The sequence below is a fragment of the Protopterus annectens genome, chromosome 6.part0, assembly GCF_019279795.1.
Source record: "Protopterus annectens isolate FY-2018-M chromosome 6.part0, PAN1.0, whole genome shotgun sequence".
Classification (NCBI taxonomy): Eukaryota; Metazoa; Chordata; order Ceratodontiformes; family Protopteridae; genus Protopterus; species Protopterus annectens.
Genome location: NC_056737.1, coordinates 452031215 through 452054816, shown reverse-complemented (window position 1 = coordinate 452054816; position 23602 = coordinate 452031215). Strand labels below are relative to the sequence as shown.

General features: G+C 37.9%; 1 protein-coding gene across 2 annotated transcripts in view; it reads left to right on the top strand.

Moving 5' to 3' along the window:
* Positions 1-17160: 17160 nt before the first annotated feature.
* LOC122804362 (prolactin-releasing peptide receptor-like) overlaps positions 17161-23602 on the top strand; it is a 204467-nt gene continuing 198025 nt past the window's right edge. The window contains exon 1 of one of the 2 annotated variants that reach the window (XM_044074180.1): positions 17161-17495. The gene's annotated coding sequence lies outside the window, so the exon portion shown is untranslated. Of the gene's footprint in view, positions 17507-23602 lie in introns of both variants that reach the window. The other variant, XM_044074181.1, reaches the window with a different exon arrangement.

Below are 23602 nucleotides of genomic sequence, written 5' to 3'. Positions count from 1 at the left end.
TTGACCAAAAAGTTAAACCTTGGTCTCATCAGACCATAGCACATTTTCCTACATGCTTTTGGAAGAATTGGTATTGATTTGCAAATTTTAGCCAGGCCTGGATGTTTTTCTTGTGTAAGAAAAGGCTTTCATCTTGCAACCCTACCCATAGTCCAGACATATGGAGAATAGAGGAGATTGTTGTCACATGTAGTACACAACCAGTGCTTGCCAGAAATTCCTGCAACTCCTTCAGTGTTGCTGCAGGTCTCTTGGCAGCCTCCCTGACCAGTTTTTGTCTTGTCTTTTCATCAGTTTTGGAGGGACGTCCAGTTCCTTGCAACACCACTGTTGTTCCATATTTTCTTGACTTTTTGATGACTGTCTTCACTGTGTTCCATGGTATATCCAATCCTGTGGAAATTTTTTTGTACCCTTATCCTGACTGATACCTTTCAACAATGAGATCCCTTTGATGCTTTGTAATCTGTGTGAACCATGGCTTTTGCTGTATCAGGCAACTAAGTAAATGTCAGGAAAAGCCTACTAGGACAGTTGAAATTTATGTGGAGTTAATCAGAATCCCTTTAATTGATGGTAGGTGTGTACCCAAGAAGACTGAATGCTGTAATTAAAGTAAAAGGTGCTTCAACAACGTATTAGTTTAAGGGTGTGCACACACAACAAAGTATTAGTTTAAGGGTGTGCACACATGCAACCAGCTTATTGTACGTATTTTATTTTTTGTATTTTTCCCCTAACAGATTTGTTTCTTTTTCAATTGAATTGTACAGGTTATAGGTCACATTAAAGGTGGGAAAAGTTTTGAAATCATTTATTGTGGTCTCATTTTTTATATCACAAAAACCTGGCATATATATACACACACACACACACACACATATATATATATATATATATATATATATATATATATATATATATATATATATATATAGGCACCCCTACCTTTGTTATTCAGTACTTTGGTCGACATCTGTTTAGTGGACAGAATTTGGTAGATTAAACAGATGGTCAACAGGTGTACAAGAGTGACAATCCCTGGGTAGGAAAATATTCCCTTTCCGTGGGGATTGTGTGATCTTGGAGTTAGAATATATAATTAGCAGGAAAATATTCCCTTTCTGTGGGGATTGTGTGACCTTGGAGTTAGAATATATAATTAACAGGTGGTGTCAAGAGGTGCAGGGGGTTGCTAGATTGCAGAAAACAATGTTTTCTTTGTTTTTATCTTTACATTTTTGCATGTGCTGAGATTAATGCTTAGTGCATGTATAGTAGCGTGTTGACATTCATAATGTTGATCAGTTTGTGTTGAGATTATGCATGTTGACATAAATGCTATTCAACCAAGTTAATCAAAACAAATATACATATATATATATATATATATATATATATATATATATATGTATATATATATATATATATATATATATATATATATATATGTATATATATATATATATATATATATATATATATATATATATAAATATATATACACACATATAATTTGTTTCTTAACAGGTGAGCCAACTTCACATAGGTACATTTTTGTATGAGCAAGTTCAGACTTTCAGGTTAAGTGAGTTATTGATCAAAAAAAATATTTGTCATGCTTTTTGGATAGACTACAAGTAGTGATCTAGCCAATCAACAGACTAGTAATAACCTATGAACATATGGACCTTAGAGTCATACAGTGCACAAATGGAGTTGAAATTGATCAAACTCATGAGCAGAGAATTAGGCTTTTTAGCCTTAATCCTTTGCATTACACTTAATGAGTACACTGCTCTAGTCCAGTCGTCAGGCAGGGAACCATGACTGTTGTAATATACCCATGAGAACTTAGTCTGAATGAATAGCTATAGATAAAGTGGTTAAACCCTACCTTAGCAGCGTATCATAGTATAATATTAATATTATACAGTACTGTTACTTTTAAATGATTATGGCTACCTTTTTAAATAGCTTAATAAAATGGATAAAAAGTCATAACCACTGATTGATAAGTATCTTCTTCTACCTTGTATTATAAAAGCACCTCAGTCAAATGGGACTACTTCAGAGTCTCAACCATAAAAACATACATCGGCCAGCCATCGGCTAGAGGAGATTATGTGTCACTAATATGCCTTCTACCTCCAGCTGAGCCCTAAAATTAAAAATGAAACATTAACCAGTACTAACCAAAAGAAAGTAATTATTTATTATTTCTGTGATTATAAAGAAGTTTTTACACACATAAATGCACAACTAAACATGACTAGTATTTTCAGATTTGATAGATATTTCTGTTTTGACAGTACATAAGCCTCCCCCTAACTTTACCTTCTAAATAACTTGATAAAATGGATTAAAAAAATCATACACTCTGGTTGGTTAGTATCTTCTTTTAACTTGTATTATAAAAGCACCTCAATCAAGTGGGACACTACTTCAGACCCTCAGCCATCAAAACTACATCAGCCAGTCAGCAGCTAGAGCAGATCATGTGTCACTAATATGGCTTCTACCTCCAGCAGGACCCTCAAATTAAAAATTAACCTATACTAACTGAAACAAAGTAAATCATTTTGTTATTTCTGAGATTATAAATACATTTTTGCATACATAAATGTATTACTAAACATAACAAGTATTCTCATATTTGATACTGTGGTTTTCACTAGATAATTACAAGTCACTACCTGGCTGTGACAGCGGCCATTGTCACAGTTTTCATGACACTAAACATCCTAAAATAAAACTCACCAAGGCTGTAGCAGTGCAGAGAGATAAGCAATCCATGATTACCCATCTGTATTTTCTGAGTTTAAAAGGCATGGGTGTCGAGAGACAGAACCCGATCTGCCAAACCTATTTGTCTGCTATTTGCTAATATTTCTTAATCCTAAAAAAGAAGGAAACACAGATTTATAAATGTACAAGCATCTGCATTAAACAGCGGTGATTATACTGACTGTAACTGCAGTCTGTCAGGTTTAAAAAAAAAGTATTTCAAAAATGAAAGTTGCTAATAACAGAGATGTACTTTAATATTGTATGAAAGTAAAGTTTTGCTGGTATTCAGTTTCAGAAATTCAAGAATATTAGAGAAGAGCTGTGCTATTTAAGAGTTATATGCCAGTGGATTCTTCATTTATATTATTACAGTATCATAGCTGTTCCTAAACATAGTAAAGCAGACTGAGCAAGACATTGGTGGCTTATAAAACATCTTAAGTTTTCTCTGTACTGATTGGGTAAAATGTTATAATTGGCACTTTGGTGTATATGTAAGACTGAGTGCATCACACAATATATTGCAATCCATAATGGACACTGTTTATACCTTTGCCCGACTTAAAACTCCTCTTCCATAATGCAGTACAAAAGTCTTGCTACACGCTTGCAGAACTGATCTAAAATAGCAGAGAAACTCTGCAACAGCTGTAAATACGTTCCATATGTTTAATGTTACCAAATGGTTTGGCATTTAGTATACTCAACTTTGATATCAGAAACATCAGAAGGTTGTAGAGTCTTCTTCTACACCAAGTTCTTGGATTCATAGTCAAACACTGACACTGCAGCACCCATGGGGGAGGGGTACAGCACACCTGAGGTAGTCTCTTTCGGATGACATTTTAAACAGTTGTTACATCTGCCTAAGCTGGTAGCAAATTAGATGTATATTAAGGATCCTTTAACACTTATAAAAGAAGGGAAGGTAACTTTTTTCCTGGCATCTTGGCCAAATTCCACTTGTTCAGTATAAATGGCACCTGAGATATCCCATGAATAAGGACCACATACGCAGTCAATAGGCTCTGTCAACAACTATAAATAAATAATTGACTAATCTGTTGAATAATTCCTGTCATATCTGTGTGCACTGCTACTGAAGATAAAACGAGGCTGTAAAGCAGTAATAAAGAATGGACCTGAATGTAGCTGGGACACTTTCTTTACTGATTACAACTTACCAGACAGCTTACTGCACCATACTGGATCAGAATATAATATTTTTACAGTTGTACAGTTATAATGTATTGCTACTATTCTAACTTCAAAAACAGTTGTGTGTATATGTATTTGTGTGTGCGCCATATAATCAATTGCATCTTCCTGGCCAACAAAATAAAAAAATGTTACAAAAATACAAAAAACAGTGCATTTTAGTGCAGCATTGTTGGGAAATATAGAAAGGATTTGTACACTTTGTAATATGGCTTGATTGTTCCTGGGATATTTCCTTTGCTAAAGAATATTTAGCTGGGTACCTGATCTGCATCATATAATATGTGATGAATATAATGTTTTGCGCAGTTTTTCAGGTTTTAAAATGTTGCTGCTGGTTATATTTTTACTTGCTTGTATTCCAGTTGCTCATGGTTATTTGCTCACAGGTGAACTCATCTGTGTATTTCAGTGCAGGACACTTGAATGTACAATCTTTGTCTCTCAATAGACTTTGACAGAGTTGTTTCAACCTCAGAGGCAGTATATTTAGAGAGTGGAGGTGTGTGGGTAGAATACCACCTCTTGGTAATGGGTGTAAGGGGGTTTGCTTTCTTCAAAAAATACTTATTGTATTCACTTCCAGTAGCAAGTATATGCAGAATTGAAATTTTGGTTGACGAAGGAACAAAAGTGCTTAATGTTTTAAAACATCAATGAAGTGTGGAGTATGTAAAGGCATGCATTTTTCAGTATATGTTTTTGGAATACATATTGAAGAAGATTGTTTTTTTTCTTTGTGTATTTTTCAGAGACTTTAAAATTGGACTAATACACAGAAGTGAACTGTAGGTAACCAGACATATGTTAATGAAAAGGGTGCTTGTTCTCTTTTAAGTTGAAAATGAACACCGTTTTGACTTCTGCACTGTAAATAAACTGCACTTAACTTAAAGAAAATGCCTCCAGTATGTATTATCTGCTAAAAATTTGTGGTCATGTTCTGTCACAATTGTATTATAATTATTTAATGCATTTATTTATTTTATTTTACATTTGTTTACTGGGATAGTGTGACTGGACACGGGTCTATTTACAGTGGAGGCCTGGGGAGAAAAGCTCCACAATTAGATTAACATCAACATGGTAATACAAACAATCATATAACAGTAATAACTGAGGTAAGTACAGACATAAAAAGTCTAAACAATAAACAATACATCAGCAGTAAGTGAGTAAATTTACAATGATAGAGAGTCTCATACATCACAGCTTTAATATTGATTAGTGAGATAGGATTGTCTTTTCGGCTTTTCCCGGTTAGGGGTAGCCACAGTGTATCTCCGGTCCGCTAATGATTGGCAGAAGATTTTTATGGTGCTGAGTTGCCAGCCCGACACCCAACCTTCAGCGAAGGCACGCTCATTCACGCATGTCTTTCGGAGGCCACTCGACCAAGAGGAGGACATGCAGGCTCCATACAGAAGGCACTCCAGCCGAGAATTGAACAGGAGAACCTCTTGCTGTGAGGCAACAACGCTACCGCTGTACCACCACGGCTTGATTAGTGAGATAGGATAAAATAATAAAAAATCATATTATTAGACATGACATATTATGCAATTTCAAGCTGACAGTAAGATACCTAACTGTAGCATATATGCAGTAGAGATAGCAGGAAGGAAGGTGTAAAGTGTGCTGAGATTGTGAGATTCATGTGATGCATGGACATAGCCATGTATTCATAAGATGTGATTTCAGAGCATTTTTGAAATGTGTGTTAGTGGGGGCAGAGGTCAGAGAAGTGGGAGGTTATTCCAGAGTCTAGCTATGGCATGAGAAAAAAGAGCCTTTCCTGAGTTGTTTTTAGCTTTAGGAATGCAGAGGAGGGTTTTCTCAGTAGATCAGAGAGGACGATTAGTTCTGTATGGAGAAAGTAACTGGCTTAGTGCTGGGTTTTTTTCAGGATGTCTAACAATATTAATGGCAATGACTAGCTGGTGGTAATTGAGTAGCTGGGGAAATTCTAACCATTGTAGTTCTCTTAGAGATTGACAATGATGGGTTTTGAAGGTATAGTTCTTAGCAAACTTGGCAATTTTATTGTAACATTATTCAAATCTGGTGAGATCAATTTTCTGGTTTGGGTAAGAATTGGTGCAGCATATATTAGAGTGGAGAGTGGATGGGTTTGGCCTAGAGTGATACGTGCCTGTTCTGAGACGAATTGTTTATGCCTGTATAGGGTTCCCATTTTTTTGTGGACCTGTTTTATGGTGTGTGAGATATGGAAATCAAAGAGTGGGTTATTGTCAATTTCTACACTGAGGAGTTTGGTATGTTCAGAGGGAGATATGATGGTACCATTTTTAGAAGAGATTGAAAAGGATAGGGGGGTAGGTATAGATTTGTTGGGGGTGAAAAGTAGCAATTTTGTCATATTGGGGTTTAGGATTAGTTGGATATCAGTAATTCAACTTTCTACAGAAGTGAAGGATTCTTGTCTGAGTAGTTGTAGAGTGGAAAGGGATGTAGCAGAGCAGATAAGAGTCAAATCATCAGCATTCTGTATAAGGGAGGCATGCTGGGTGGAGATGTGTAAATTGTTGGTAAATATGGAGACAAGAAGTGGGCCTAAAATCGAGCCTTGTGGTATGCCTATCATAGTTGGGAGTAAAGGAGATTGTATGCCTTGCCATTGAACTGATTGCTGCCTATGTGACAGATAGCTTTTAAACCAGGCAAAAGTGGAAGGGGCAAAGGAGAGGAGGCCAAGGAGTCTAGAAGTTTGGAGTATGAGACCATATCAACTGCTTTTGAGAGATCTAAAAATATTGCAGAAACAAAATTATTGTTTCTGTGAAGGTTGACCTGGTTGGTAAAAGAGAGGAAAGCAGTTGTTGTGCTGTGAGTTTGCCGGAAGCCATGTTGTGTGGAGGAGAGAAGATTGTGTGTATTTAGGAATTTCATGACTTGAGAGTGAATACATTTCTCAACCAGTTTAGATAAGGATGATAGAATGGCAATAAGACAGTAGTTTGAGAATTCATAAGAATTGTCACCTTTATGAGGAGTTGCATTGTGTTTTTTGTAGACTTAGAGAAAGCATATGACAGGGTGCCTAGAGAGGAGTTGTGGTATTGTATGAGGAAGTCAGGAGTGTCAGAGAAGTATGTAAGAGTGGTACAGGATATGTACGAGGGTAGTGTGACAGCAGTGAGGTCTGCGGTGGGAGTGACGGATGTGTTTAAGGTGGAGGTGGGGTTACATCAAGGATCAGCTCTGAGCCCTTTCTTATTTGCAATGGTGATGGACAGGTTGACAGACGAGATCTGACAGGAGTCCCCGTGGACTATGATGTTTGCAGATGACATTGTGATCTGTAGTGAAGTAGGGAACAGGTGCAGGAGACCCTGAAGAGATGGAGATATGCTCTAGGGGGAAGAGGAATGAAGGTCAGCAGGACTAAGACAGAATATATGTGTGTGAATGAGAGGGAGGATAGAGGAATGATGAGGATGCAAGGAGTAGAGGTGGCGAAGGTGGATGAGTTTAAATACTTGGGGTCAATAGTTCAGAGTAAAGGTGAGTGTGGAAGAGAGGTGAAGAAGAGAGTACAGGCAGGATGGAGTGGGTGGAGAAGAGTGTCAGAAGTGATTTGTGACAGACGAGTACCTGTAAGAGTGAAAGGGAAGGTCTACAAGAGGGTAGTGAGACCAGCTATGTTATATGGGTTGGAGACAGTGGCATTGACAAAAAGGCAGGAGTTTGAGCTGGATGGGGCAGAGTTAAAGATGTTAAGATTTGCACTGGGTGTGACGAGGGTGGACAGGATTAGGAATAAGTATATTAGAGGGTCAGCCCAGGTTGGAAGGTTTGGAGACAAAGCCAGAGAAGCAAGATAATGTTGGTTTGGACATGTGCTGAGGAGGGATGCTGAGTATATTGGGAAAAAGATGCTAAGGCTGAAGCTACCAGGTAACAGGAAAAGAGGAAGGCCTAAGATAAGGTTTATGGATGTGGTGAGAGAGGACATGTAGGTGGTTGGTGTGACAGAGCAAGATGCAGAGGACAGGAAGAAATGGAAACAGGTGATACACTGTGGCAACCCCTAACAGGAACAGCTGAAAGAAGATGATGATGAAGTGGTATAATATATGAAACTTTCCAGAGTTGGGGGATGTAGGCTTCCTGTAGGGAGCGGTTGATGAGGATAGAAACTGGGTAAGATAGGGATTCAAAGCACTTTCTAGGAAGTTGGCTGGTAGACTGTCAGCTGCAAGGGTGGTTGGATTTAGTTTTAGGAGGAGGTTTTTAATAGTGGAAGTGGAAGCTGGTGAGAGAGCAAAGGAGTAGATATTGTTGGTGCATTTGGTAGGCATATGTGTGCGGTTGTTATTGGAGAGCTTGTAGGATAAAGTTAGGATGGAGTCTGTAAAATAGTGATTAAAATTGGGATGCTATATCTTTGGTATTGTTGTCTGAGGAGGGGGCTGGAGTGGTAATTTTTCCTGGTTTTAGAAGGGAGTTGATAACATGCCAAAACTTTTGGGGGGTCTTTTGAGTGTTTGTTTTGGACCCCAAGGAAATAGTTATTTTTGTCTAGTTTGGTTTGTTTCCTGGCCTGATTTCTGAGTTGTTGGAAATTTTGTTTGGCTATGCTAGTGTTATCCCTTTTCCAGATTTTTCAATCTTTAGCTCTAGACATTAGTAAGGCTCATGTGTCCCTACTCAGCCATGGTGCATAATCTGCCTTGACTCTGATTTTTCTAATGGGTGCAACTTTGTTGAGGACATTTAAAAGAGTACTATTAAAGTATTTGACAACTTGGTCTAAGCCTAGGGTTAGTAGTGGTTTCCAGTTAGTTTGTTTTAGAGAAGAGTTTAGCACCTGTATGTTTAGTTTACGGTCATCTCTAACTTGTCTAAAGGTTATGGGCTTGGGTATGTTGATGGATTTGCTGAAAAACAGGATGTGTTGATTGGTTGAAATCCAAACCTATTGAATAATGGCAGACCAAAGCAATCAACTAGAAATATAAACTTTAAGATAAACTTTCATTTGTCAGTAAGAGTTTAATTTACAGGTACAGGTTCATATGTTTATAGGTAGTTACTAGGCATGCCATCCAGGAAACCACTGAGGATCCTAGCCCTGGTTTCCCAGTTGCCCTAGTGTACTGTCTGGTTAAGTGACTCACTCAGAATCACACAGTAAGCAAATGGAGCCTGAAGGACTCAAACCATGGATTACAGGAAGCACCTCATTGACAACTTATAATCTTAATTAACTGAACTAATTGCTTTTGAATGTAACCACTACATTCCCTCTGTACACATTAGTAAAATTGTAGTAAAAACAAATATTACTTTACATATCTGTACTGTAAATCTAGGTACAAATTAAGCTATAACAGATAAACACATTTTAAAGGAAAGCTTCACTACTGAGCTTAAATGTCACAGAACACAGATGATAATAATCCAGCTGATCACTTACTTTAAGCACTTGGAAGTTCATTATGCTATTTATAAAATACACTGTATGGAGAAATAATAAGAAAAGAGACATAGATGTTCCACACCAGTGGTCACCCCCTCATTGTTCAGGTCTGACCATAAGCAAATCACCCTTGACATCCACATCCCACCCCCACCCCTCAATAAGGAAACCTCTGTAAAACACTTCTCCAAAGCCAACTTCATGCTACTGAAGTCAGAAGTGACAAACTTCATGACATCCATGCAGACTGGATCTGAATGTTCGACTACTGAATCCTACACTAAGTTACTGTACGGACACATCCACTTGTGCATGAATCATGCCATCCCAAATAGAACCAAGATGCTCTCCTCCACAAAAAGGAAGCCAATCTGGTGGTCCCTTGCTATAAACAAACTATACAACAGAAGAAAGAAACTGTTGCAGAAAAGAAGAAAATCCTAGGATGCAAAAAACTCCCTCACCAGCCTCAGTAAGCAGCTGAGATCCCTCATAAAGTCCTCAAAAGCTAGTTATGAGAATAAAATTGCCCCAGCCTCAGTAAAAAGCTGAGATCCCTCATAGAGTCCTGAAAAGCTAGTTATGAAAATAAAATTGCCAAAGATTCCAAAGACAACCACAAGGCATTCTATAGTTATGTCAAGAATCTAAATGGCAATGCTCAGATCTGCTCTGAGCTACAACAGAATGGCATTAAATATACTGATCCCAAGAATATTGCCAATATCCTGGCAGATCGATTAAGTGCCAACCTCACCCTGTCTCACCCCCTAAAGGGTCCATCTCAATATCAAAAGATTACCAAATTCCAGTAATCACAGCCACACAGGTAGAAACCACACTCTCCAAAGTTAAGAATACAGCATCCATGGGACCCAATGACATCCTGGGCTGTGTACTACATGAACTACAAAATTAATTGGCACCTCACCTAAGTGTCATGTTTAATCATAGCCTCACCTCAGGCTTCATGTTCACTGAGTGGTGCACAGTTACAGTTATCCTACTCCACAAGGGGGATCCACCTTGGATCCCGGGAACTACCGTCCCATCAGTCTGATGAGCCTGATCTGCTAGGGTATGGAATGCATTATCATGGAACTTATAAACAAAGACATTGGCAACCTTCAAACACTGGACCCCACCCAGTTTGGGTTTGTGAATGGCCAATCTTGTCTTCTGAACTTGATTGACTTCTTCAAATCAGTCTCCAGTGCTGTGAACGATGGTAAGGCAGTCCACACAGCCTATCTGGACCTTGTCAAGGCCTTCAACACCATCCCCCACTCTGGAATCATAGATAAATGTAGTAAGCTGGGCATAAATCCGTATGTCACTCGATGGGTTGCCAACTGGCTTACTGACAGAACCCAGACTGTAAAAGTAGCCGACTCCAAATCCATCTCCAGACAAGTGACAAGTGGAGTACCTTAGGGTTCAGTCCTGGGACCACTCTTGTTTGGCATCTACTTCTCTGAAGCACAGGCCAACACTAAGGGACTCTGGCTAAAAAAGTTTGCAGATGACTGCAAACTGGGAGCCATTACTGTATCCCCAAATGATGTGGATATTCTACAAAAGGGCCTTACAGAAACAGATGCCTGGTGCCAGAGCCATGGGCTCAAGCTTAATGCCAAGGAATGTATAGTTATCCCCTTTGGGAAAAAACATGTACCCATGAATTACCACATAGGTGGCAGTACACTAAACATCAAAAGTGTGATGAGAGACTTAGGGACACAGGTGGACAGTGGTCTCATCTTCGATAACCATATCACCACAACAGTCAGGGAATTCTTCTATGTGGCACACTTCATCACTAAGGGCATTTCATCCAGAAAAAAGGAGGTCATTGTCCCACTGTACTCATCCCTCATTAGACCCATTATAGAGTATAATGCCCAATTTGTTATGTACCTCACAAGACATCCTGCAACAGCTGGAAAGGCCACAGAAATGCCTCACTAAAAGAATCACAGGCCTAAAGCAGATGCCATATGCTGACCATCTAAAAACACTCCGGCTATACTCTGTGGCATATCATTTACTCAGAGGTGATCTCTGCTTAACATACAAGGCCATGTCAAACCCTGAGCTGTTGGACATGCTCCACTTAAAGAAATCCCAATCCCTCAGAGCCACCCCACTCCAGGTATCTAAACCCTGTCATCACAATGAACAAAGTATGCTGGAGGGATAGGTTCCTGACCCAGACACTCCCCATACTCTGGAAAAGACTGCCCATACATGTCAAGCAGAGCGCTTCCTATGCCCTCTTCAAAAGGAACCTTGATGATTGGATGGGAGATAGGAAATTCACCCCAGGGAACATGTCAGTCACCCTGCTAGACAGGGGTCCAGGGAAGTAAATATTGTGGGTAGAAATATCCAGGAAATTGTTATGGCTAGGCTTGTATAGGCCCTAGTACCAACCTATGAACCTATGAAACACAATTATTTTGCAGATCCTGATGCTTAGACCTCATTGAATTAAATGCTTCATTGTGCTTAAAGCATAGGGTTGGTTAGAAACCATATAGTTTTATTAGTAGGACAATGTGCAGAGATACCTCACTGTTTCAGAAGTAGTGATATTATTTACCTCTTCTTCAATAAACTGTCAAGTTGAGCTCTTTAATAAGTCTGAATAATTAGAGGGAGAGCAGGAGACACAGAATGAACAGGCTGTGAACAATATATAATAAGAATGTAGTTCTTCCACGTAAAATGACAGTAGTATCAGCAGCTGCAATGCTGTTATCCTGGAATGGGAACTACTGTTTGGAGTACTGAAGGAAGAATGGGATTTTGGGAAATAGATAAGCTGCAGGTTAAGACCACTTAATTCAGCCAGTAATTAATAGGCTGCATAGCCTAGTTGCTGAATTATAAATTTTGGACCACTTTAACCTGCTGAACAATGTCATAGACTACAGTCTCCAAATAAACAATACTTGGCTAAAAAGTCATTTATCCTTTAAGAGTTTTTATAAAAGCAGACATTTGTATTCTTAGTAAGCCTGAACAGGTTGCTAAAAGTTAAAAAAATCCTGGTCTAATCTTTTTTATTGTGTAAACTCAGAATGGTTTAAGGGGACCATCATTTTGCCGTGTACTTTTTATATAATCCTAAGTAAATCTTAAGTAGATCAGACTCCTGTCATATGTCTGCCCTACCACTTTACTTTACTGATGTTCTTTTTCAGGTGCATGCCTTTGTTTCAGTCAAGCAATATGCTTCTATTAATATTTATCTACCCCCCAATCCAGCTTCATTATATGCTTGTCAATTGTGGTTGTTACCATTCTCTGGAATACTTTCACCTTATTTAAACAGAACAGTACTCTTGAAGAATGGTTTCATCAGTAAACAATAATTTTCATATTCTCTTTCTGAATAGTACCTGCTAGCAACACCAAATAAATGGCCGCAGTATGCAAGAAGTGGGAAGATAATACTCATTACTGAAATGTTTCTGTGCCATATATCATTGATACTAATACACTGAAGCAGGCTGCAAAGTGAAAAAGTTTACTTACACCCATTAGGGCATAAAACTGAAATATGTTTGTGTACCATTATGACATCAAGATACATTCTGCATAGGTCACCATTTGGTAGTACCTTTATGTTTCCTTAGAGAACACCAGTGTGTCTGTAGATGTTTTTCACCTAAGTGCTGAGTACTGGGAGTTTGGTCAAGTGCATATATAATCTCATAACAAGTAAAACAACACACAAAAAAGGCAAAGTAGGTACTTCTACTAATTTACACCCCTTTGAACTTCCTATCAATAAAGACAGCCTCAAAAGCCAAAACACATTGAAAGCCCTCTAGTTCAGCTTCCAGAGGGAATGCTTATCTTGGAGTTCTTCATCTTTCATATATTCCAATTGCTGAAGATGTTTTGTGCCTGTTCTGCTTACTTTATGCTTCTTGGGTGTGTGCACTTCACTACACACACACACACACACACACACACACACACATATATGTGTGTGTGTGTGTATGTGTGTATGTGTGTGTGTGTATGTATTCTATTTCATGTATTTGTGATTGCTTCTGTGAATAAAATGTTTCTTTGTGTTACCTTGCCCCTTCCAATTAAGAATATTATTTGCAGTTTTGGTTTTGATACCATTGTAATAATTTCTGCAACATATCATCATTCTAGATACATAGAGACCCATTTGTGGAGTATTGTTGCACATTTTCTAAGCAGACTTCTCTACGTGTTCATCTCTATGCACCTTTGGGGAAGCTATCAGTAAAAACTGAATGCATTCATAAAAAATCTTCGTAGACGCCATTGGCTTGACAAAAAATGTAATTATAGATTAAAAATTGCTAAGTGCCTAAACAAGATAAAAAGCAGTTAAAATATGTGATGGATTGTCAGTAATGATCTAAATGATTTTTTGTGTTATCTGCTCCCCATGCTTGAAATATTTTGATCACTATGGCACTCTTTCTAAACTCACCAACTTCCAGTATTGTAGGTACTTTGAAGTAGGGATGATGGAAATGAAGTATAAATAGCATACAGCAATTGAGTAAGTTTTGATCTGAGAAAGTGCAACTAATAAGTCTAAATGAAGAATACAAGATAGAGCAGTAGAACTGGAACTGGTGACAGTCAGAGAAGACACAGATCTGCAGCAAAATCATCAGAAAGCATGGCTGGTGGGACTCTAGCCCCAGGTGGCAGCTTGCATGAGATGTCACTACCAGGTAATCATTATATATTAAATATATTTTATTGTATGGTTGGTGATAGCTGGCCTGTTAGTAGACATGCAGAGGTCCATCCTGGGAAGCTGGTGACTCAGCTTAATTTGGCAGTCTAGATATCAGAGGGTTGTCATGCCAGAAGGACTGAACAACCGTTGCTGATTTTTCTTATCTCAGGGGAATAGTATTTTTCTGTTGGATTACAGCTCCAGGGAATGCTGCAGGTTTTAGCTCTAGCAGAATAAAAAATCTTTTGAACAAAGATCACTTGCAGTAGGCATGCATGTGTGTCTGTCTGTGTGTGTGCATGTGGGTATGTGTTTAGATAAATCCCTGGACAAAACATTTTGTTATCATTGCATAACTTGTAAGGATTGAAAGGTTGAAGTGAGTAAGTCATTAAGGAAAAAGTAAAACTTTCTGGGCAGATGGAATGATGCCTTACTAGAAAGCTCTGATGTCCTGTCCACCATTTATTATGGGATACCATAATATTCCAGTTTTGTAGAGCCCTAGTTGGGGTGGGTGGGGCAGAAGCTGGCTGATCATCAGTGTGGAGATCATTCTTTTGTTACAATTCTGCCTTACAGGGCTCATAAATGACTGTTTAAATGTGGCACAAAACCACATACAAATTAAGTGATAAAATAGGGAACATGAATATGTATTTTCTGTCTTTTGTGACTCATTGCTAGGTGCAATATATATTTATTCCAGGGTTTGATTGCCAACAATGTGCCTGAGTAAGTAAAGTCACTTAACCAGACATTCCTCTATGCCCATCCCCTGAAAAGACACCAGTTGCTCAGTGGTCTTACCAGGCTAAGATTTTTTTTTCTTTTTTTCCCTTCCCTTTTTTTATTACAGTGCTAAACGTTACATAGCACCATGTGAAAAAATGGAACCTATATGACTGACATCATAAATACACTGTGGGCCGATTGCGTTCTGAGCGCTTATGCCGCAAGATTTAATAACAGAAGCGCAGAGGACTACCAATGCTAATGTGTTGTTTAAGGATGGTTAAAATAGTGTCTGCCCTGTGGACTATGACAAGCTCAGTGTTGCACATGGTATAAAAACTAGAAAGGAAACGAAAAACTTTGGACAGACTTCACAAGAATAATGGTAAACTCCTTCCCAAGCCATATAATGCTAAATTGAAGAAGTGTATCACTGGCTACGGTATGAGTGAGTGCCTGAGTGGAGCTGGTAAGGATCATACAACTGTCCTTAATTTTTAGGGACACCCCTGATTTTGACTAAAATTTTAGTTCTGGCCCTCTTAATCTCTAGCAAACATGATGACTTTTGGAGAAAAAGTGATGAATTAACACTTTTCAGAAAACGTATTAATTTACACTCACTTATTCCGTCAATGTCTCAAATTAGTGATATTAATATTTTAAAAGTGTCCATGATTGGTTGAGAGCTATTGTCAGAATTTCGCAAATGAGCCCTCGAACTGTGTGATAAATACAGGTACATAATGACTATATTCTCAAGAAATGAAGAAACAAGAACGTTATATACTGCTGGAGAGGTGCAGATTTTGTAGAGATGAAAAGACAGTACACATGATACAGCCCATGTATAAGCCCCCCACTTCTCAATGTGTATTACCTGGTAGAAAGCAGAGTCCAAGAACACAAAACAGAGGAACAGCATAGTGCCGAGGAAATGCATAAACTGGACACTCTTCGAGATAGAATAAGTAAATCAAAAGCGGCAACTACTTAGGGTAAACAGGTCACATTTGTTTTTGAATTGTAAGTCTCCTAACTTCCATCAATGCCGGCCTTGGAAATATTCCAGAAAGAATAAAAGCGCTTTTTATGTTTTAAGGTTACATATTACTTTGCTCTCCTAAATAAGCGCGTTTAGTTGTTCTTTTTTTTTCTATTTGAGCGCATCACTTGAGAAAAGTATTAGGTAGTACACTGCTTTATGTCCAGTAAATGTTTTGCTAATGCTCCACGACTATGGCTTTAGTACCTTGGAATTGCACCTGTTATACCACAACAATCACTCTACGTAAAGCGCAAAGAAAGAAGAAAAGGAGTATAACCACGGACACTGCTGTTCTGACACATAGCGTTTTCACACAGTTGTAGAAGAGACACACACACACACACACACACACACACACACACACACACACACACGCACACTGCAGCTTCTGTAAATGTAAATGATTGTAGCCACCTTCGCAAGATTATAGAGGTGACAGGAAATCAAAACGTTATCCCATGATTACTGAATGATATAGACATATTTCTTTAGTTAGACTGCAGTATGGTCATTTTTTATTCATTAAACTGCAAGCACTCTGGGTTCAGTTTATCGCATGCCAAGCGATTAACCATAATCTTCAGGATGAAAGTAATAAGCAGTCCTCACTGATGAAACAATTCATTTATGCGCTGAAAACTCTATTGTCTTTAAGCACTTCTAAGAGACTCGGCAATGTTTTATTTCGAAATATTGAACAATTCTGATTGGGAAGTTAACCATAACTGCTAGCGCAGACTAACTGTGCACTACTTCTCCTTCCGTATGGTTGACCACTTTCCATTTTCTGGGTCGTTGCCAGAGCTCACAAATTGATGAATGAAGTAGATTGCTTTGCACACCCGGTTAGCCGCATCACATTCTGCAAAGCTTAGTCGAATTTCAGCACCATAGTGCTGGACAGCGCTTGTCTTTACTAGCTATTTAATTGCATACTGAGGTAATAAAGAATGCTTCATTTTTGTATCAATAAATTGGCAATAGATTATTGAACTTCCGTTACATAACCTCCAATGCAGCTGGAGAAACCTGTTTTAAAGGTACTTGGCAGAAGGAATGAATGCACTGCTTGCGCTAATCGTGCTAATACCGATAGTAAGAAATGTAAGGAAATTGCTCATTGGCATCAAGAATGCATCTTTGACGGCAGGAGCTTTCTTTGCTCCTGAACCTTCTCTCCTCCCAACCTTTAATGACGTTCTGTTCTACTGATTATGGCTTGAGTTGTGTCTTGTATTTCTAATGAGTTGAACCCGTGGACAGCTCAGCCTTCAAGCACATGATGAAAGTATAGCGCATGTGCTCAGCAGTAGTCACTTTAATGCAGCAGCCTCGGGTGTGGGAACAGTCCCATCTAGCGGATGCCAGTCTGTAGTTCAAACCTGTTGAGCTGCTTAAGAAGAAAGTTAAAATAACTCTCTTAAACACATTCATCCACATTCAACCAAGTATGGTAGCAACGGAGAAATAAAACAGACCGACAAGCGGCGACAAAATAGGAGAGTTCTGAATCTCTACAGGTAATCAACAGGTTGGTGAAGCAACAATGTTAGAAATATAATATGCTGCAAATCCTTGTTTTTTTCAGTTTGACGCTCTGGAATGCTTGGTTGATCCAGTTTAATGATATGTTTTTTAAACACATCGTTGGGCTTAAACATGATTATAGCTAGCACATTATTTTGTCCAGATGTTGCAACTCCGTTCACATATTTTGAGTGTTATATTACGTAACTCATATAAATACACAAAAACGTTTTAAAGTTATATATGTGTGTGTGTGTGTGTGTGTGTGTGTGTGTGTGTGTGTGTGTGTGTGTAGTAGTAGTAGTAGTAGTAGTAGTAGTATAATTACTTTTAATCTTGTCTTGAAATGCGTTTTGTTGGATATTGCTAGTTAGTATTTCAGCAGCAGTGCTACATAGATATACTTTTTAGCTCTCTTCCTCTGTCTCTTCATTAGCGGGATAACCTCATCAGCTCTCACATCACTACTTACCAACAAGAATCAACTCCTGACAGTCTTATCTTCTGTGGTATAACAGTGAGTGGATTCAGGTTGCTGATGGGATGTGAAGAGGAGCAGAGCTGAATGCCAGAGTCAAGACACAACGGAGTCAACACATTTAATTAAATTTCATCTCCCAAGTCTTCCACATCAGTGGTCAACCTTTAGAAATTCATTCATTCCTTCATCCATTCATTCATTCATTCTCTGGTTACCTGCTTAATTCAATCCCGGGCTGGGAGGAGACATAGAACCAATCATAGCACTTTGTGAGTGCAAGGCAGAGAAAATAATGCTTGACCAGTTGCTAGACCACTACAGGACACAATTGGGTGTCCACATGCACACACTCACATGAATACACCTGCCCCACACACATACATTCCCCGCAACACACTCTAGCACAAATGTATACATACAAGTCTGCACACCTACATACAGTCTTGTCTGTGCTTCTTTCTTTTGAGTCCTAGCACTCTCCTTAAGTCTATCCAAGTTTTTATTTAATGTAGAGAAACTGTGAAAAGATGACACAGTCATTATTACTTGTATGTTGGAGCTATGTGTAGACCTTTTGAATTAATGTCTCTGATGAGTCCTCAAATGTATTTGCAAAAAAAAAAAAGAAAAAAGTTAAACAGTTGACAAAAATATAACTTCTGCAAGCTTATTTTAAAAGATATTGTACAATACAGGTGAGTAGTTTTTGACCAAATCACAGTTGTCTGCAATGATATTAATATGCATATCCAAAAGGATCAACAGTCCATACATTATGACTATTTATCTGGAACAGTCTTACAGAGCTATATAAACATACACACATACACACACACACACACACACACACACACACACACACACACACACACACACACATACACACAAGAAAAGACAAATATGTTCTCTTGTAGAAACAGTTGAAGAGCATTCTGGAGATGAAATATACCTAATTTCAGATAAATTTTACTTTTTTGTGTGTGTGTGTGTGTGTGGGGGTGTTTTGGTAGGTGTTTTGAAGGGAAACCAAATATATATGTAATGACCACTGCCATTTTAATTTCAAACTTATTGCAAGCACAATATTCATTTATTATTTTGTTATAATACTACTTCTGGATAAATCAAAGTATGAAATGAAGCTGAATATTTTCTCTTCTAGGGGTGATGTTATTACACAATAACACATATTCATGCCTTGCTTTATTGTTATACAATAGCTAATTTATGGCAATATTATTATTATCACCATCCCATGGTAATTTATGGCAATACTATTATTATCACCATCCCATGGTGCTGATATGTAAAATAGCAGTACTAAAGCTAGTGTTGGTAATTTTTTGAATAAGGATTTTTTCCACACTACACACACACACACACACACACACACACACACACACACACACACACACACACACACACGCTCTTTCTCTCTCTCTCTCTCTCTCTCTCTCAACTAAGGTGTGCGAAAATAGACAACTTTTTTTCTAGTACTTAAATATTTAAAATAGAAGTGACATTATTTGTCTTCATTACTCCCTTAAATAAAAAATAAATATATTTTTCAAAAAAAAAAAAAAACACAATCTAGTATAAAAACATATCAACCTTTCTATAGTTTCTCATTAACCTGGAAGTTTTGCATAATGTAGTCATATGCAAACATTATAGTAGCTAGACATAAAATTACTCCAGGAATGGAAGGTCACAGCATGCTAATTTTAAAATGGATGTTATTTTCTTTTATTAGTTTTGGTTTTTACTGTGAATTGCATATTTGTTTGTGAAAAATGTCTAAGCACATAATATTCCTTTCAGTGATCCTAATAATCGTCACTTTAATGCTTGCATAACAGATGCTGCCATTTATGTAAAAACTTTAACAATCTGTCCTTTTCGGAGTTTTTCTTGCTTGATACTACAAGCTAAGAGTTTGAATACATTTAATATAAATGTTTGTATTTTATTTACAGTTCTGTGCAGTGGCAGGGAATGTCTTAAAATGGCATTTAACTATTCATTTGATTCTAGTAGCAGAGAGATTACACCAGAATAAAAAGAGCAAGGAAACAGAAGAGAGAGAGAGAGAGAGAGAGAGTGAGAGGGATGTGGGACAATAAGGATGAAGAAATGAGCTAGAAAGGTAGTGTGTGTGTGTGTGTGTGTGTGTGTGTGTGTGTGTGTGTGTGTGTGTGTGTCTGTGTGTTTGTGTGTGTCTGTGTGTACAGTGTGTGAAGAGAAAGTGTGTGTTGGGGTTATAGCAAGAGAATGATGGTGAGTGAGAGGAGAGGAGAGAGGGTGGAATTTATGGGTTACAAGGATCAGAAGACGGTGAGAGGCAGGTGGAAAGGATGCTAGGTGGTTTGCAAGGGGAGGGAGAACAAGAGAGGGTTGGGGCAGGCAGAGAAAATGAGTGATGGGAGGTGGGAATTAAGAAGCAAAGTGATTAAAACAGAACTTCAGTTTAGACAGAGAGAGAGAAAATAAGTGGTATAAGGTTTAAAGTGACAATGTACACATATTTATTATTCATAATTGAATTCATCTGCCTGATATGAACATCTGGTAAGAATGCATACCACGTCTTTTAAGACAATGCTAATGTTACTCCTGTTTTGTTGTAATGATTAATTTGGTTTGATTGTCGATAAATACTACTGTGCAATCTTAAGTTACACAGTTATTTGTACTTAAACTAGATGTTTAACTCTTCTGAGCATGAACTTGTTTTGACTGAATTTACAGTTAGCTAGCTTTTCTTTTGATGTCTTTTGATCAGAGCTTGATAATACATGTTGTTGAGATCTGCAGTGATCAATTTAAAATCCTCTGTTTGTTGCTTTATCAGCTACCTTTTTTTCTTCAAATGCTCAAACATTGTGATATACCATGTCACCTCATGCTGGTAATCCTCCTGCGTTCTGATATACTCATACATTTAACAGACTTCAGTAAGATTTTTCAGCACTTGTCATTTGATTTTCTCTTAATTTGTTTTAAGTAGCTGTCATTCTGAGATACCTTATCAGATGATAGTTTTAACTCTTTATTAGTTTCTGACAACATTTGCTTCTGTTTTATTTGCACATTCCTCAGTGTTTAGAACTGTGTGTATATTCCCACTTTGACTGATTAGCTTGCATTTGTATTTGTACAGTAACATTCTGGGTAGCCCTATACTTCACTGTCCCATTTTTCCATATAACTGTGTGTGTAGAAACTGTTTCTGCATTTTTGTTTTTTTTTATCTTGTAATCAGCTTGTAATCAGAATTTTTCTTCCTATTCCCCCTGAAAAGTCACATAAATACAGACGAGCTTTTCTGCTGTCTTATGTTTTCTATCTCCTGTGGATTTTTCCATAGAATCTCTTTCCCAACCAGAAAAGGAGAGAGGGACGTTCTTATTATTGGTACTACTAAGGATATACATTGCATATGAAACATATTCATATGTTTCCAAGCTTGACAACATTCCCATTTTACATTCATCTCCCTGTGCCAGGAACACTGTACTACCCTCTGCTGAAAGAACTGTATATACATGATGCTGTCACATGACATTTTTAGTTGCTGTCATCCTGGAGCTGTTCTTTGTCTCAGGTAGTCACATGGGGGCGGCATCTCAAAATATAACTTATAACTTCATAAGGGAACGCTTTTTTTCCATGCTTGATTATCTTTCTTTGCACTCCCTAGTGAATTGCTTTCACACTGACCACAGAATACTAACTTAGTATAATAGAATATGCAGTATCTTAGCCTTTACAACCACTGGAGGATATCATAACCTGTTTCTGAGGAAATCCTGGTACATGATTTTCTACAGGGTAACTCAATGAAATCATTTATATTTCATGGCTTCAAGCACACTGTTAAAATCATTTACCCTATTTACTGTTTTAGTAATGTTAGCATGAAGTGTATATGTAAGTTAAGGCAGGTATTCAGCTAAATTGCTTTACTGTAACAGCATGATGGTGATGTTCTATATAAGTAATGTGTGTGATGATATTGCAAGACCATTTGTCTTAACTGATGATACCTACATTTTGATGACCATTTCCACTGTGAGGGTCACCCCTCACTCCATGCTTCACCGTTTAAATGTCTTTCTGCCCTGAACCCCGGTTCATAGGTTCATAGGGTCATACTAGGCTATCTGCCCTAGGGCATTTACAAGCCTAGCCAGAGTGTGTTTAGCTTTCGCCACCCATTTTAAAATGAATTTTGCTATGCCCTTTTTCGAGGTTAGTATACTGTGCATCTGTCTAACAGTGATACAGAAGTGATACCCGGAGTAACTCTACGATCTCCCATCCACTCATCAAGATTCCTCTAGGTTACTAATTATTCTTAACCCAGAGCCACTAAAACTCAGGATGTAAGAACAATTTTCTGCCCATTCAAATAAGTGGTCTAACCATGTTGGAATTCACAATAATTTTTTGTGGATAGCCATTATGTTCATAATCTACAGTAATTGAGGACTCATATCTTTGTAAAGAACTTTGTTGTTTAAATCAGTCTAAACACATCAAAAAGTACATGTAAATTCAACGTTTATATCACGTTATTGAAAGATGAAAATAGCGAACACTATTTCATCAGCCCCAAAACATCTAAACATAAAAATATCGAACATTCAGAAAAGTGAATTTTTTCCAATGGAAAAAATTTGCTGCTCCGAAACACATACACACAACACAAGCACATCAAACAAACCGCAACCACACACATACACTTCAATTCCTACATCTAACGTTACACTAAACTAAACACACACTATAATCTACCCACTTACCTTAACCCAAACCCTAACCCTAAGGTCCGTCACTATCGCACACTCACCTAACCCGCACCCTAACCCTAACTCACTTAAACTGCCTCTAACCCCAAAGTCTGTCACTATCACACACATGCCTAACCCGCGACCTAACCCTAACTCACTTAACCCACCCCTAACCCTAACGTACAAAAAATCGCACACTTACCTGAACTCAACCCGTAACTTTCCATCACAGCGCTAAGAATAGCGAAGCCACAGAAACGGCCAACCGAATTCTTTCCCGAGGAAAGAATTTGCTGTTCTGCAGCTTCGCTATTCATAGTGTTTGCTGAATAGTGTTCAGTATCAGAACATTCAAAGTTTTAATACTTCGATGTTCTGATATAGACCCATAAATTCATACTATTGTAATTGCCTCAACATATGAATCTTTGTCTGCTTCAGTTATTAGATATCTGAGTTTGATACCAAAATTATTGTTAAATATAGTTATTTATAAGCTATGTGAAGAGATGCACTGGGTTTCGTATCATCACTAAAAATGCTATTCTGCCTTCATAATTACTGCAGACAATTGAATATGCTATTTGTGTACATTTCTCAAGAGTGGATACAGTTGTATTTTTAATATCTGAAAAGACCATCACTGAAAATGAATGTCTTAAATTAAGGAAGTGGGGTTACTTCAGACTATGAAAAACTGATAATAAACTGTGAAAGACAATAAATATTCTCCTAGGCCAGATAAGTGCAAGTGTTTGTCTGTTGCCATAGGGATGAAACTCATGTGCCATGCCTTCAGGACTCAAAACAGTTACCACAGAAGCCA